At 45.6% G+C, this 14,347-nt stretch overlaps 1 protein-coding gene across 11 annotated transcripts in view; it reads left to right on the forward strand.

Moving 5' to 3' along the window:
• The first annotated feature begins 3,793 nt into the window (after positions 1 to 3,793).
• The window catches only part of Znf384 (zinc finger protein 384), a 32,425-nt gene continuing 21,871 nt past the window's right edge, over positions 3,794 to 14,347 (forward strand). For 8 of the 11 annotated variants that reach the window (XM_076940567.1, XM_076940572.1, XM_076940570.1 and 5 more), the window contains exons 1-2: positions 3,881 to 4,138; positions 5,014 to 5,073. The gene's annotated coding sequence lies outside the window, so the exon portion shown is untranslated. The other 3 variants (XM_034512671.2, XM_076940568.1, XM_034512670.2) reach the window with 3 other exon arrangements.

Genomic DNA, 14,347 nt, shown 5'->3' on the forward strand with positions numbered 1-14,347 from the left:
TCCCCAGATGCCCTCTCCCCCATGAAAGGCAGATGGCTAGAGAGATGGGAGAGAGAAGACAATCGGGATGTTTGGATGGCCTAGAGGAATTTTGCCAGATTGGGTCAGTGTCTTGCTAACCATGACGACACTTGGGCCGTGGGGAACAGACCTTAATTTTTCTGTTTCTTAAAGCTCCAACAGTGACTTGGGGCTTCAGGTCTTCAGACAATAGAGTTAGAGAGGAGAAAAAGAACAAGGACCAAGCTGCTCTTTTGAGAACTGAAGGTTTCCTGGGGGCCACAAGTCACAAGCCCAGTTTGAGGGAGGCATCATCTCCCATCACCAAACTCTCTTTGTTGAGGGAGTACATCAAATGACTCAGCCAAGGTTCTCCTAGGCACTTACGTTTCTGGAATGCTTACCTTTGTGGTGGACCAAAGCAGGGGATGGGGAAGCCCCCAGGAGGAGGGATTTTCTAGCAGAGTTCAGGGTGTGGAAATGATTCAAGATGGAAACTGTGCCAGCTGGAGAACCCCAGGCTAAAATTAACAGCCCTCTTCCCCACCCCACTGTGTCCCACATTTACTGCTCTAAGGCTTTGTTCTAGGAACTTAAAAGTGGCTTCTTATAGCAAAAGGCAGGAGGAGGGCTGCCGGGACACGGGGGCTCAGAAAATGGTGGATGAATGTACAGAGGAGGCGGAGCTGGGAACCAGGACTTTCGGGAACTACTATTTTGCTTCTATATTTCTTTCCTCCTCCTCCCTTCTTCCTTTTCTTTCACCTTCTCTTTTGAAGGCAGAGTCTCTCTATATAACCCAGGCTGGCCAGCCCATAACTCTGAATACTGCCCCAGCCTCTTGAACGCTGGGATTACAGGTATATTACAGCTTTATCACTTAACTCTTTATCCTGCTAATTTGCCGCTGAAATCAACAGAAGAGTGAGCGCTACGCTCAAAACTGTAATTAAAAGGAAGAGACAACTTGGCATAATAGCTTACGCTTATAATTCCGGTATCTGGGTGTCAGAGACAAGAGGATTGAGAAGTTCAAGGCCATCTCAGCTATGTGCTAAGTTTGGGTCAGTCTGAGCTCTGTGAGACTATCTCAAAATATGAAAACAAAACAGTGCTGAGAGATAGATGAGTTTGTAAAATGCTTTCCATGTAAGTATAAGGATCTGGGTCTGGTCCCCAGCACCCACATGAAAATACTGGTCATGTTAATTTCAGCCTTGGGGAGGCAGGCAGGAAGGATCATGGGGCTTGAGAGCCAGATGATGTCATTGAATTGGTGAGCCTTATGGTCAGTTTGAGACCCAATCTCAACAGGAAAACAAATGAGCACAGGAATTAAGGAAGACATCTAATAACGACTGCTGGCCTCCACACAGACACAAACATAAAAAAACAAATGAAAAGTATGGTGACTTACATCTATAATTCAGCACCGAGGAGAACCACTGAGGCAGCAGCATTGGAAATTCAAAGTTATCCTAGCAAGTTTGTGGCCAGACTGGGTTACAAGAGATTCTGTCTCCAAAAATAGACAACACTGGCTGGTCAACCTGATCTACATAGGGAATCCCAGGCTAGCCAGAGCTACATAGTGAGACCTATTTTAAACAAACAAACATATAAAAGTAAATTTTGCTATTCCTGGCTGTGACTTTGAGGAGAGAAGTCACTTAACCTGAGAGTCTCACTTTAATTATCTGTAGAATAAGATCACAGTTCTTTGGTAGAATAATTTTGCTTTCTTACTACGGAACTCAAATTTGCATGAGCTGAGACAGACCTGAGCTCAGAGAGATTGGATCCTGCTGTGCAGACCTGTGACTACATACACTTACTAAATAAACACATAACTAAACAAAAAATTATTTTAAATACTAAAGATTCTTTCCAGGTTTGGTTCCGAGATGGATTTCTGGTAACCATGTTCTTTAATCACTGGCCACTTGAAGCAGAGGAAGCTGGCCCAGGAGACCCACCAGGAACCTGCAGAATCAAGGAAATTACTAACAGTTATAGTCTTTAGAGAGGTTGGGGGGTCTCAGAGCCTAGCAGATTAGTGAAAGTAGCAGATGGGACGTAAAGCAGGCATTTATGACGTTTAGTCCCATTGCCCCATCCTACCTTGGGGCTGTTACATGCTAGCAGTTTAGCAGCTTAAGGAAGGCTCAAGTTAGGATAGAAGGAAGCTGATCTTTTCAGCATCTGTGATTTTACACATATATTATTTCAGTATCTAATGTGAAGTTTCTTCCCTGACAATCTTAGTAGGGATTCAGACATACAAATTTATTAACAGTAAAAACAATAGACTAAGAAAGGCACAGAATCTTATCACTCAGGAGGTGGAGGAAATCGGATCAAGAATTCAAGGCCAGTTTTAAATACACCAATGTAAGATCCTGTCTCAAAGACAAAGACATAGCTGGGTGGTGGGAGGCAGAAGCAGATGGGTGTCTGAGTTCAAGGACAGCCTGGTTTGCAGAGAGAGAGAGGTTCCAGAACAGCCAGGGCTACACAGAGAAACCCTGTCTCAAAAATAAGTGAATGAATAAATAAATAAAAAGGAAACGACAAAGACACAGCAAATGCTGTGAAAGTAAAAGAAACTGTAGGTTACAGCAATCAGGGAAAGTTTCCTGCAATAGTTCATAATGAATTGTTCATTTATGTAACGAATGTTTACTGGAATGCTTAATAAATTCTGGGATCTGTTGATACAACAACTGAAGATCAAAGCGAAAAGAGTAACGGTGTGGTCAGAGGAAGACCAATTGAACTTTAATAGCACTGATCCCGAAACCTCAAACAACTATGGACATTCTTTCTTTCTTTCTTTTTTTTTTTCTTTTTGGTTTTTCAAGATAGGGTTTCTCTGTGTAGTCCTGGCTGTCCTGGAACTCACTCTGTAGACCAGGCTGGCCTCGAACTCAGAAATCCGCCTGCTTCTGCCTCCCAAGTGCTGGGATTATAGGCGTGCGCCACCACTGCCCGGCTGGACATTCTTACCTTTCTTGAATATTCAAAGAAATGAGAATTTCCCCACCCAAGCTCAGCAAAAAGACATTCAGAAAGATCCAAGAAAAAAAGTTAACTCCCTACAACGACCTAGTCCATTCGGAAATGAGCTGTGATTCCTGTCTTTTAAGATTCCGCACGGTCTCTTTGGGGCTGAAGCGTTGGTTCAACTGTAAGGAGTGCTAGCTGTTCCTCCGGAGGACCGGAGGTTCGGTTCCCAGCAGGCACACAGGGAAGCTCGAAGCTGTCTAAAACTCCAATGGTCTGCTGAGGGCACCTGCACACACCTGGCCTGCATTTGCACAGATACATGCATATAAAAGTAAGATTAATCTAGAGAAAGAGGGGAAATCTAAACCGTCTTTAGCACCTTGATGCATAATTCATGAACCCGTCTAGCTTCCATCCTCCCACTTCCCCAGAAGTCTCTTCCGGAAGCCCGGGAGCGCTCTTCTAATGCTCAGCTTCAGCCCTTTACCAGAACCTGCCTTCACTTCCGTCTGGGCGTCACATCCACCCAGCGCTCTACAGGTCCCCTGCTAGGAGCTACTTCCGCCCTTACTTGTCGTAACTTCTGCCCTAAATATGCCCGAGCCCTAACAGCGCCGGATGTGTCCTAGCCGCTCTCGGAAGTGACTCGGTCTCTGAACTCTCCGCCCCCCCCCCCCCCGTTTCCTGCTGCCGTCCTCCCCCCGCTATTTTCCTCCTTCCCCCCCCCAGCACCCCGTTTTCGTTTCCGGCTCTCCCGCCTTCTCCACGAAACGACTGCTCATTGAGGCTGTTGGGGGGGTGGGGGGGAGGAAAGTGGGCGTGGAGGAATTGGGGTTCCCGGGAGCACGAGCCGCAGCACCACTTCCGGGTGAGTGTTCAGGAGGGCGGGGGGGGGCCCCCACGCTGCCTCGCGCCCCCGCCCTGCGGGTGTCTCGCGCGCAGCCCGTGCGAGTGTAGGGAGTCCGTCTCGCGCCTGCAGTGCATGCCGGCGCGCCCCGCCTTGCGTTTCCTATCCCGCGCCCTGCGGGTCCTCCCACTCCCTCGGCTGCTTCCTTTCCCTGGGAACGCCGCCCCTCCCGCGCACTGGCTCTGGCGCTGGCGCCGGCGCCGCCGCCGTCGCCGCCGCCGCCTGGTGAGTCTCGCGCCGCTGCAGTCGGTGCGCGCCAAGCCCCTTGCTCCTCCCCCCTCCCCTTTTCCTTGGGCGAGTGGGGAGGGGGGGGTCCACGATGTGACTGTAAGTGTGTCTGTCCCGGAACCGGAAGTGGTTGTGGAGGAGCGGGCGATGAGGAGGAATGGGGGGGGGTTTAGGGGGCGGGTGCCTGTCTGGTGGGTGGCAGAGTTCAGCTCCCTGGAGGGGTGAAGGAGGGACGTCCCAAAGACCGGTCTTTGAGGAAGGAGTGGGACTTGACATCGGGAGGAAGGACCCAGTTCGGTGTCTCAGGGGAGCGAAGGTTTTAGGGGGACAGCTGGGAGTCTCCAATATATAGACCACTGAAGGTTGAAGGAGGTACTTGTTGGCACAAGGCCTTGGGTAGGAAGGGGGCGAAGTCCTAGCTGAAGTGTGTGTGTGTGTGGAGGGGGGGGCGAGGCTAGAGGAAGTGGCTGGGCCTGAACTTGGCACTGTGCCTGACACAAGGGCGAGGGCATCCCCCCTACCCTCAGCTTTGCTTTCTAAAGCCACTTCCCAGGAGCAGGGACCCTCGTTCATCTCTGACTCCTGGTTCCCTGTAGCCCTGGGGGAGTGAAGAATTAAGTGTCTGAGCCTAGGAGTGGAACCCAAATGCTGCTGATAGGATTCATCTTAGTTTTGGGGAACTGGCTTTATTTCCCTTATGTACACTTAGTGGGTGTCACTGAACGCCTTTGACTCTCGCCCTTCCATCCTTGGATTGTTGGTTGGGGAAGCTGTCTGCTTTCCAAATTGCTGACAGTCAACTTCTGAGGTTCTCCACAGTTCTCTGGTGGCTTTCCTTACTGGCCTCTGTAACTTAGACAATTTGTTTCCAGAAAGTTCAGGAGCCCTGGAAAGGAGAAGGAATAAGACGACAGGAGGAAGAGAGAGAGAGGGTAAGACAATCTTGGTTTAATGACTTGGGGAAATATGGGGTCATCTCGAATGGTTTTTCTTTCTTTCTTTTTTTCCTTTACAGTGTGATAGAATTATTGAAGTAACCAACACGAGCGCTTGCAGTGAGAGGGAAAATGGCCTTTTCTTATTGTTTCATATGGTACCCAGGAGGTTTTTGTGTAAAAAATTGGTACTGTTTCTTTGTTACCTTTCATGGTCACTGGTACTCAACAGGAGTGAACTGGGAAGTGCTCAGGTGAAGCCACTAAACGGGCTTGCATTTTGTCAGAGATGCATTCTCCTGTGGAGACACAAGGACTCTGATTACGATAGTCTTTATGGTGTAGCTTATAGAAACAGAGGCAAGTTTGGAGTTTCCCATTCTTAGTGTTCAGTGAAATGTTTGAGTGGCTCTGTTGAGTGATAAGACTCTAACATGAGATAATTTGAGTTTGATGTGTCAGGTAATATTTTTCGGGGAACACTGCTTCTTGGATAGTTTGAAATAAAAGAGAGAAAATTATATGGTGTCTGCTCTAGTAAATCTGGGAGAAATCAAGATATGAGACCTAAAGGTAATACTGAAACCTTTGCATTTTACTTTTTGGAAACAAGATTTTGTTAGGACACTCAGGGTAGCCTGGAACTCACTAAGCCAGATGGGCCTCAAATTTGAGGTCATCTCTTCTACCTCTGCTACCTAAGTGTTTGGACTCCAGGCATATGCCACTATGAATGCAATAAGAGAGGTTCTTTAGTTGAAAAATAGCAGTTAAAAACAATAGTTAGGAGCATGGGTTGTTCTTCCAGAGGTCCTGAATTCAAACCCCAGCACCCACATGGCAGCTCACAACTATATAACTGTAGTCCCATGGGATCGATGCCCTCTTCTGTTACACAGATGAAACACCCATATACTTAAATCTATAAATAAACAAATCTTTAAAAACAGCAGCAATGGAGGGCTAGAGAGACAATGCAGTTGGTAAAGTGCTTGTCCTGGAAGCATGAGGACCTAGGTTTGCTGCCCAGAATCCCTGTGGGAAGCCGAGCATGGTAGGTCCAGCACTAGGGAGGCAGAGACAGGTGGATGGATCCCTGGAGCTTATGAGTTAGCTAGCCAGCTTACCAAAATTGGTGAGGCCTAGGTTGGTGAAAGACCCAGTATGTAAAAATAAAGTGGATGGGACCTTAGGAGTGACACCTGGGGTTGTCTTCTGGCTTCTCTGTTCACTTTATAAACACACAGAAGACAGAATAGCAAGTAATGTAAAGTGGTGAGTCTCACTGCATTCTCAAGCCATGACCTCTCACCTTTGGATGTACTGTAAGTGGCAGCATAGGACAATATAGTGTGCAAGTGCTCACCCTCCTGCCAGCATCTCACTGCCAATAACTCCTCTGGAAATGAAATCTTTTGTACTTTAAAAATGTTTTTTTATTTTATTTATTTTGTTTGGGGAGGTCTAAGGACAACTTTGAGGGACTTGTGGATTCTGAGGCTCAAGCTCAAGTCATTAGGCTTGGTGGCAAAGAGCTTTTTCTGATGAGCCATCTTGGCAGCTGTCTTTTTTACCTTAGTTTTTAAGATAGGAGCTCAAGTTGCCGAAGATGACCTTGAACTTGTGATCCACCTGCCTCCATCTTAATGCTGGAGTTAGCAGTTTTCCCTCACCCAGGTTTAAGTGGTGTTGGGAATCAAACCCAGGGCTTTATGCCTGTTGGGCAAGTGCTCTACCAGCTGAGCCACATCACCAGGACCAATTTAATTATGATTGACTTTTTTTCTTCTGTGGGTCTAGCCTTCCCTTCTTACTAACCGAGGCTTGGTGGAGCAAAGTTGCAGCTCATTTTGAATCTGAACTCTTTTCTCTTCTCCGCATTTTGTTCTCTGCAGCTATAAGAGAAGTCTTTTGCTTGCTCCCAAGTCCTAGAGTAAAGCCAGTTCTCTGGTTCCTTTCCTTTCTTTCTTGTTTTTTGTTTGTTTTAGATACACAGCCTTACTGTAGCCCAGGTTGGTTTTTGCATATGGGAGGTGTGTCAGCGGCAAGAAAAAGTGTGTGTGGGTGCTTGTGTCATGGTGCAAGGAGAGTGGTCAAATGTCAGCTTGTGGAAGTCAGTTCTACCCTGTGGGTTCTGGGGATCAAAGTTAGGTCATTAAGCCTGGTGACAGTCACCTTTGTCCACTGAGCCATATTGACAGCTGTAGATTGCTCTTGATCTGGAAGATCCCGCCCTAGCTTCCTGAGTGCTGGGATTGCAAGCATGTGCCACCACACCTGGCCCCTTTCCTTTTTTAATATTTGTGGTGGTTTGGCAGCATGTCTGCCTGTGTACCACTTGCTTGCCTAGTGGCTGTGGAGGACAGAAGAGAGCATTGAGTCTCCTGAAACTAAAGTTACAGGTGGCCATGTGGATGCTGGGGATTGAACCCAGGAGAGAGCAGTGAGTGTTTTAACTGCTGAGCCATCTTTTAAGCCGTCTTTCCTGCTCCTTATTTACTTTTTTATTTATTTTTGAGATGAGGTTTCACTACATAAAACCAGGCTAGTCTCAAACTCTCCGGGATCCTCCTGCTTCTGTCTCCTGAATGCTGGAATTAAAGGCTCCGTCAACCACCACACTGAGCTCTTTTTTGTTGTTAAATGTGTCAGTATAATTAAAACTGGTAAAGATGTTTCATGTAGACATAGTTTCCCTTGTAATATCAGTGGCCTTCTTTAAGTTAGGAGAATGTTAGGGAGAGCACGTGGGAAATGTAAATGGGAATTTGAGTGGTCGGCATCTGGGGGCACCATTTGCATTGCAGTTTAGCCATGACCTTTGTTCTTAGCTGTCCAGCCAATCTCATATCAAGGGATGATATCAGTAGAAAGGTAGTATAGCTTTTTGTTGTTTTTTTACATTTATTGTGTGTGCTCGCACAAATGTGAGACAAAGCACACATGTGGAAGTCAGAGGACAACTTGGAAGAGTTGGTTCTTTCCTTCTACCATGTACATTCTGGTGATGGGAACTCAGGTTATTAGACTTGGCAGCAAGCACTTTCACCTGCTAAGACATTAGCATGTCTGTAGTTTTTGAGATAGGTTCACACTTGGTATCCTGATTGACCTGGAACCATGTCTGAGTCTCTCAAGTGCTTAGGTCCTAGGCAAGAGCTACTGTGTCCTATAAATTACAGCATTTTCCTCATGTTTCATTTTACAGCTAAATCTGCTTCGTGAGCACAAATTGTTATGTGCTTGGTTTGGGCTGACATGTTTATTAGAAGGGCCTCTTTATTTTATTTTATTTTGAGACATTCTTACTATGAGTCCTTGGCTGGAACTTTGGACTTTTGGCCTTGAACTCACCAAGTCCCTTTTGCCTCTGCCTCCTCAGTGCTGCTGACATTAAAACGATGTGCCACAATGACTGGCAGGTTGGGGTTTTAGTTCATTTTTAAAATTTTATTATGTTTTTCGTATGAGGTGTGCCACAGATCACATGTGTACTTTATATTTCGTCATAGTTATTCTCTATACTGTGTGAGTCCTAGGGATTTAACTCAGGTGGCTAGGCTTCGCAGGAGGGCATTACTGTGACCTTGTGTTACTTTAATCTTCTTTATTTAAAAATATTTTAATGTGTAGGAACATTCTGCTTCCATGTATATATTTGTACCATGTGAGTGCCTGGTGTGTCAGGAGATTAGGGTGTGGATGGTTGCATGACACCGTGTGCTAGGAACTAGACCTGGATCTTCTGTAAGAATAGTACTTTAATTTCAGAGTTTTCTCTTCTACCCCGGTTTGGAGCTCAGTACTCTGAGCCATATTCCTAACCCTGTTGTAAACTATTAATTTACTTTTTTGAGATAGGGTTTCACGTATCCTAGACTGGCTTCAGACTTGTTATATAGTGTAGACTAGGATGACCTTGAAGCAGTTTTGTTTTTTAAATTATGTGTATGAGTATGTGTGTATGGTTATGTCTGTATAAGTGCCTATGCCCTCAGACCAGAGGATCTGGATCCCTCTGGAGCTGGACTGAGAGGCAGTTGTGAGCCACCTGATGTGGGTGCTAGGAGCCAAATTTGAATCTTCTGCAAAAGCAGCATACACTTTTAACCACCATGTCCTCTCCCTTGTCCCAACCCTAAACTTCTCTTCTTGCTTCTACCTTCTCATTAGCCTCCTAATGAACTGTGTCTTTAAAGCGCCATTCCACATTCGATCAGGTCAGCTGCTTCAGCATGGTAGGGAACATGGGAAGATGAGTGGATTCATGAACGTGGGCCCACTGTCACAATTTCTGTCTGAAAAGTAAGTTCTTTGGTCAGAAACAGTTTGGTGTGAAATCCCATGGTGGTGGATAATGAGTGGAAAAAAAACATAAAAAGGAAAAGAAAGGACATGATTGACTGCTCCTAGGTATGGTGGAGAAGAAAGTTTATTATAGACATGTGGAAGAGCATAGCCAGAGGCAGAACATCTGGGAGAGTCCAGAGTGGACATGGCTGAACCATGTAGGGAGAAGGGGAGGGAAAGGGAGAGAGGGGAACCAAGTACAGCACCAGGAGGCCAAAGGCACAATAAGGGGCAGGTAACCAAAATTATAGATTATGTAATTATCTGGATTACATAGGGAAGAGCCTCTGGGGGAAGGGTAAGCCAGCCATACCTTGTAACAGGTAGGAACTGAGGGATGCTGGGAGAACCTGGAGGCCGAGTTAAATAGGCACCTCAGCTACTTGTCCCAGGTTTGAAACTTAACAGATAAAGTATTCTGTAAGTTCACTAATGGTACTTTTGTGAGAACTAGGAAAGGCTTCATAAGTGACTAAGTGTCTACTCTAGTAAGGACAATGTGTTTTCCTTTTTCTGAAGTAGCCAACTTGCCATCAGGTTGTTAGCTGGTACCAGAAATGATGCCTTATGGGTGAGATGACCCTGTAGCCAGGTTGGCAGTGAGTGGAAGTCCATGTTGTCAAGCCCAAGCATAACTTCCATCTCTGCCACCATGTTTTTTTTGTTCACAGGCCCATTGGTTAATGACAGGGATAGGAAGTCCCAGAAGGGGAGGGGGCTCACTGGCCACAGAATGGGTCATCCTATCTTTTTGATTATTGAAGTCCTTTGCTGTCAGGATGGTGGGGAGCATGGTAAGACCAGTGGATTCATGAACATGGGCCCACTGTCACAATTTCTGTCTGAGAAGTAAGTTCCTTGGTCAGAAGCAATTTGGTGTGGAATCCCATGATGTTGGGTAATGAGTGGGGAAAAAAATCTGATTTTTGAAGTTACCTTTTGATGAGCATTTACATGGGACACCAGTATTTTGGCATCTCTCTCCTTATTTGGAGAGATCTACCCACATTCTTATTTCCCAGTTGTGTCTCTCACCAATTTTCTAATCATGCTCTTCCAAGTCCCTGACCATTTAGCCAGTCTCTTGGCTACAGCCTTATTGTCTTAGGCTTTTACTGCTGTGAACAGACACTATGATCAAGGCAACTCTTATCTTTTTTTTTTTTTTTTTTTTCTCGAGACAGGGTTTCTCTGTATAGCCCAGGCTGTCCTGGAACTCACTCTGTAGACCAGGCTGGCCTCGAATTTATAAATCCGCCTGTCTCTGCCTCCCAAGTGCTGGGATTAAAGGCGTGCACCACCACTGCCCGGCAAGGCAACTCTTATAAGGGCCATATTTAATTGGGGCTGGCTTATGGGTTCAGAGGTTCATTATCATCAAGGCAGGAACATGGCAGCATCCAGGCTGGCATGGTGCAGGAGGAGCTGGAAATTTTACATCTTCATCTGATGGCTCCTAGCAGAATACTGGCTTCCAGGCAGCTAGGAGTAGGGTCTTAAAGCCCACACCTACTCAACAGGGCCACACCTTCTAATAGTGCCACTCCCTGGGCCGAGCATATACAAACCATCACATTCTACTCCCTAGCCCCCATAGGTATGTTCAAACATATGAGTCTATGGGGGCCATACCTAAACATAGCATAATAAAAAATACATTTAGTCCAAATTCAAAAGTCCCCATAGTTTATAGCAGTCTCAACAATGTTAAAAGTCCGAAGTTCATAGTCTCTTGTGAGATTCATCCAGTCCCTTAACTGTAATCCCCAAAGCAAGACAGGAAACCAGCTGGGCAAACTCCAAACTCTGCATCTCCATGTCTGATGTCAAAATGGTCTTCAGATCTCCAACTCCTTTTTCATCTTTGTTGACTCCAACAAACTTCTTTTCTCCTGGGATGTTTCCACTTCCTGTTTGTAGCTTTCCCCAGCAGGTAGCCAATGGCTCTGGCATGTTGAACATCTTGGGGTCTCCAAGGCAACTTCAGTGTTACAGCTTCTTGTTTCAGTGTCTGGGATCCACACACGATCTTCTGGGCTCCTCCAAAGGGCTGCCATCACTTCTGCAGCTCTGCCCTCTGTAGCAGTATAAGCTCAGGTTGATCCACTCCCATTGATGTTGCTGTTCTTGGTGACCATCTCATGGGACTGGCATCTCCAATACACTGGGGTCTTCCACAGCAACTAGGCTTCACAAATAGCTTCTCATAGGTTCTCTTAGTGGTGCCAAGCCTCAACTCCTTTGCATAACCCCTTCTGTTCCGGGCTGTCAATTGAAACTGAGTCTGCATCTTCACCAATGGCCTTCCATGGCCTCTTACAGTGCCAGACCTCAGGTCAGTTCTTCATGACCCCTTCATGCCTTCAAAACCAGTACCACTTGGGTGACTCTTACACATTACCAACTCCAGTTGCAACAGAAGGTACAACCTTGGCTATTAATGGAACACAGCTTCTTTGTGCTCTAACAAATCCAGAAGATTTCACCTCAGAGATGCTGGTCTCTTCTTAATCACCACTAATTTCTTAGCTCCAGCTAACCACCATTAGTTGTCTCAGTAGTTGCTTCTATTTTTCACTCTAAAGCCAGAGCCACATGGCTGAAGCTGCCATGTTCTGCTGCTTGCTGGAGTTGGAACATGGCCCCCCTTACTCTGTTACCAGCCTTTTGTTTTCCAACTCCCTCACTGTCTAAACTTGGTTGCCCTGGTTCTTGCTCTGTAGATTGACCTTGAACTCAGAGATCAGCATGCCTGTCTCCTGGGATTAAAGATACATACCACCATGCCTGGATTTAGGCTTTTCTTCACCTAGAACTTGCTTTGTCCCAGTCTGGCCTGCCTTGAAGTCAGAGATCTGTTTGGCTTTATCTTCAGGGATTAAAGTGTGTACCACTGAGCCTGGATCTAAACTAAGTTGGATAGGATCTTGCCCCAAAGATATTGCCGTTAATCTGCTATCTCCTGGAACATAGGATTCAGTTCCATTTCACTTCCTCATGCCCCTTTAATACTCGAACCATATATTTTTCCTTTCTCAGCCTGCTATGCTTGTTTAAAATGCTCATGAGACTTGATCAGAGAGCAAAGTCTATGATGGGCATCTCTGAGACTTTCTTTGTCAAAACAGTTAATCTGAGTCTCTCCACCTTAGCCTCAGGCAGACTCTTTAAACAAAGGCAAAAAGTAGCCACATTCTTTGCCAAAATACCACAAAAACAATCTCTAGGCCACATATTGAAATTCTTAACTGAAACCTCTTGGTCCAGGTCCGCACAATTTAAATCACTCTCAAAGTCTTCCATATTCCTACTAGGATAGCTCATTAAGCCCCATTTAAAGCATTCCACTGCTTTCTAAATCCAAAGTTCCAGAATCTACATTCTTCCAAACAAAAGCATGGTCAGGCCTATCACAGCAATACCTGAGTCCCTGGTACCACTTCTGTTTTAGTTAGGGTTTTACTACTATGAACAAGACAACTCTTATAAGGACAACATTTAATTGGGACTAGCTTATAGGTTCAGACATTCAGTCCATTATCATCAAGGCAGGAACATGGCAGCATCCAGGCATGCATGGTGCAGGAGGAGCTAAAAGTTCTAAATTTTCACCTGAAGGCTGCTAGCAGAGTACTGGCTTCCAGGCAACTAGGAGCAGTCCCACACCCCCAGTCCCACACCCCCAGTCCCACACCCACATTGACACACCTACTCCAACAGGGCCATACCTTCTAATAGTACCACTCCCTAGGACTAGCTTACACAAACCATCACACCCATGAATTGGTAAATAATTGCACATCTGGCCATTTCTCTTTTCAAGTAAAATATACATCCATGTGGTCTACCCACAGTTAAGATTTCCCTTCATCCATGTCTTTCAGGGTTATTGCAGAAAGGGGTTGTAATGCTTCAGTTGTCTAGTTGGTTGTCTCTGCATAAAATATAGAACCATCGGTAAACCAGGCCCATTTTGTTCCTACCTCAGTCAGTTAATCAGAGGGCACACCCATGAGGCTATAGACACAGGCTTGGAAGCAGACTGCACTATGACAGAAGTAGAAACCATAGGTATTTGGGGGAACTTCTTCATGATATAACTAGCTTGTGCCATCTATGATAGGATTACAGGCTGTTGTGGGTTTGCTTTTTGCTTTTGCTTTTTTTAAGATTTATTTATTTTTATGTAGACGAGTACACTGTAGTTGTTTTCAGACACACCAGAAGAGGGCATCGGATCCCATTACAGATGGTTGTGAGACACCATGTGGTTGCTGGGAATTGAACTCAGGACCTCTGGAAGAGCAGTCAGTGCTCTTAACCACTGAGCTTTCTTTCCAGCCCTGTTTGTTTTCTTTTTCTTTTTCTCTTTTCTTTTTTTTCCAAGACAGGATTTCTCTGTATAGTCCTGGCTGTCCTGGAACTCACTCTGTAGGCCAGCTGGCCTCAAACTCAGAAATCTGCCTGCCTCTGCCTCCCAGGTGCTGAGATTAAAGGTGTGTGCCACCACTGTCCCGGCTGTTTGTTTGTTTTAAAACTTAATAATTATATACATGTGGGGGCCTGGGTGTGCTTCTGTGCATGCATATACATAGGTCAGAGGACAACTTGTCAGTTCTCTCCTTTTGCAACGTGGGATCCAGGGATTACATCAGACTTAGGTTTTCAGGCGTGGCAGTGAGTACCCTTACCTACTGAGCTATCTGCAAGCCCTTGCTATTTGGTGGTTGGTTTTTTTTGTTTGTTTGTTTGTTTGGTTTTTTTTTTTTTTTTTTTTTTTTTTTTGAGACAGGGGGTTTGTGTGTCTCGGACTGTCCTTGAGTAATCTATACTATATTTCTATGGGGAAAGGTGGCCTTGAACTCCTGATCCTCCTCTTTCTACCTTCTACAGGTGCTGTGAGTATAGCCATGTGCCATTA

The sequence above is a fragment of the Arvicanthis niloticus genome, chromosome 9 (genome assembly GCF_011762505.2).
Source record: "Arvicanthis niloticus isolate mArvNil1 chromosome 9, mArvNil1.pat.X, whole genome shotgun sequence".
Lineage (NCBI taxonomy): Eukaryota > Metazoa > Chordata > Mammalia > Rodentia > Muridae > Arvicanthis > Arvicanthis niloticus.